At 49.3% G+C, this 2,877-nt stretch overlaps 1 non-coding gene across 1 annotated transcript; it reads right to left on the bottom strand.

Annotated features, from left to right (window-relative positions):
• Positions 1–923: 923 nt before the first annotated feature.
• LOC129068110 (U6 spliceosomal RNA) lies at positions 924–1,028 on the bottom strand. The gene has a single exon (XR_008528897.1). It is a non-coding gene; the product is annotated as a U6 spliceosomal RNA (small nuclear RNA).
• Between the last annotated feature and the right edge of the window lie 1,849 nt (positions 1,029–2,877).

Genomic DNA, 2,877 nt, shown 5'->3' with positions numbered 1-2,877 from the left:
AGGAGCAACAGGTTAGATCCCTTTGAATTCTGCTTCAACCTTTTCCCAGCTGCTTGGCCTCGGGCATGTAACTTCTCTGAGCTCAGTTTTCTTATCTTGGAACTAGGATGCAGGAATAGTCCCCTCAGTCTTGGGTAGACACACAGGCTGTTGGTAACATACATAAAGCTTTAGTACATAATAGTCGCTCCATAAAGCGTCACTATTAGGACCTTTCAGGCATTCCGACCTGGAGACCCGCGAGTCGGAGCTGGGGGAGAGAGGGAAGAGGAAGATGGTGAAGCATAATGGTAATAGTAATAGCCAGCTAATTCTGACTGAACACTTACTACCTCCAGGTACTGGGCAAAGCATTTGGCAAACATTACCTCACTTAATCTTTATAACAAAAACAAGGACAATAGATTAACCCATTTTTTTTTTCAAATGGAGAAATGGAGGCTCAAAGAGATGGTGAACTGTACTCAAGGCCACGCAGTGGGTAATTGGCAGCAACATTCCCCACCTCTGGCTCCAGAGTCCCGGCTCTTTCCACCGGTGATAAGCTACTCAGCTCTGGGGTAAAAGGGCCCAATGACTTTTCTGTAGAAATCATCACAATAGGGTGCTCTCATACAGGAACTGCAGGGGGCAGAGGGCAGGCTCGTGGCCACTTGAGCGCTGAGCCCACGGCCCCAGCCCCAGCCTGCGCCACTTTGCTCCATCCTACGCCCCCCCCCACCCCCCCGCCCCGTGCTGTGCTCATCTTCGCTCTCCTCTCCGGAGCCGTGCTCCCTCTAACCCCAGGGCCTTTGCACTAGCTGCTCCTTTTTTAAAAGAAATTAGAGTTGACATACAGTTTTCTATTAGTTTCAGGTGTACAGCATAGCAATTTGACATCGACATGCCTTACATAGTGATCACCAGAGCAATTCCAGTACCTAAAAAATGTGGAACGCTTCACGACTGTGTCCGTCATCCTTGCGCAGGGGCCATGCCGATTACTCTCTATCGTCCAATTTTTGTCCACGTGCTGCTGAAGCGAGCACCTAGCGGCTCTCTTTGCCTGGAAAACTCTTCTGCTGGCCCTTAGCCTTGCTGTTACTTGCCCTATGCCCTTCTTGCTTCTTCAGAAGCTTCCCAGATCCTAAGTGAGGCCAGTTTTCCTGACAGAGGCTCTCTCAGTCTCTGCCCTTCCCTTTCACACCCCAATTTCAGTTTGTGAGTGTGCTTTTTAAAAGTTTTAAAAATTAAAAAAAATTTTTTTTACAAGGTTGTATTTATTATTTTTAGAGAGAGGGGAAGGAAGGCGGGGAGAGAGAGAGAGAGAAACATCAATTTGCGAGAGAAATATTAATTGGCTGCCTCTCACACACCCCAACCAGGGACCTGGCCCACAACCCACTGGGAATCTAACTGGCAACCTTTTGGCTCACCGGCAGGCCAGCACGCAACCCACTGAGCCACACTAGCCAAAGCATGCATGTTTTCTTTCTTTCTTTTTTTAAAAAAGATTTATTTATTTTTAGAGAGAGGTGAAGGGAGGAAGAGAGGGAGAGAAACATCAACGTGTGGTTGCCTCTGACGCATCCCCCATTGGGGACCTAGCCTGCAACCCAGGCATGGGTCCTAATTGGGAATCGAACCAGTAGCCCCTTGCTTCACAGTCTGGCGCTCAATCCACTGAGCCACACCAGCCAGGGCGCATGTGTGTTCTGTTTCCTTATGTGGACATCATAGAGCATGCATCAGGCTGAGTAGGGGAAACACACATTAATTAAATAGTTACAAAAACCACTGTATCACTTTTGAAAATAGTATGGCAATCCTAAAAAATTTAAACCGTGGAGTGATTTGGCAATTCTACTTCCAGGTATATATCCAAAAGAATTGAAAACACATTTACACAAAAAGTATATACATGGATGTCCACGGGAGCATTGCTCAACGATAGCCAAAAGGAAAAAACAACTCCAATGTCTCTCAAATGAATAAATAAACATGTGGCATATTCACATAATGGAGCATTATGCTGCCATACAAAGGAATGAATCCTGATTCAAGCTACATTGTGCATGAACCTTGAACTCATTACGTACACTCCATGAAGGCAGGGATGGCACCTGTCAGGTCGTCTGTTACCCCTGTGCAGCCATTTCCTGGGCAATCCCGAGCTACCTGTGGGATGAATGAAAGGTCCTGTCGGTACCCGCAGCATCCCACCCCTGGGATGTCTGGACTGAACGCCAGGGCAGTGACGGGCACCTGCCAGCAACTCGAATCACACCAGCCCAGCCCTCAGCAATACAGGCCTCCCGCCTGCAGCATCTCTGATTTCCTTCTTCACATGTTGCCTTGGGAGTCTGGGCATCCAGTAGGTGCTCGGTGAAGTCCGGCACATTGGCCAGACTGGACCTGAATCTTCAACAGGAGCCAGGCCAGAGAGCACAGCATCACCAAGTGCACCCCTTCTTTGCTCAGGGTCACAGGACAAGAAACGGCAGGTTCTCAGGGACCCGCAGCCCCTTGACAAGTGGTGCAAAGCCTGTAGACTGCCCCGCAAGCAGCTTCTCACCTGGTCACCACAGGAGCCGTGGGGTTTGGGAAGAGGAGGCGTTGGGCATGCACTTCAAAGGCCTCCCTCCTTCTGGTTAAACCAGCACTGGTCCAGTGGAGGGGTCACAGGCCACCCCACAGCCGGCCAGACCTCCTGTCGCGGGGGAGTGGGGGGTGGGGAAGGGGAGGGGGATGGGAGGGGAGAGGGTCACTGGGAATTCTGTGTTTCATCAAATATTGCTGGGCCAGGGAGTTTTATTTGAAAATAATTTTAATTAGCCGGAAACTAGGAGTTTAATAAATGGAAAACAGAGAACTTTCCAAGGCCACAGCTGGGAAACA

This window comes from Pteronotus mesoamericanus, unplaced genomic scaffold (assembly GCF_021234165.1).
Source record: "Pteronotus mesoamericanus isolate MK-2021 breed Mesoamerican mustached bat unplaced genomic scaffold, CSHL_Meso_final contig_101, whole genome shotgun sequence".
Taxonomy (NCBI): domain Eukaryota; kingdom Metazoa; phylum Chordata; class Mammalia; order Chiroptera; family Mormoopidae; genus Pteronotus; species Pteronotus mesoamericanus.
Note: the sequence above shows the minus strand (reverse complement) of the source record. Positions and strands in the feature narration are given on the sequence as shown.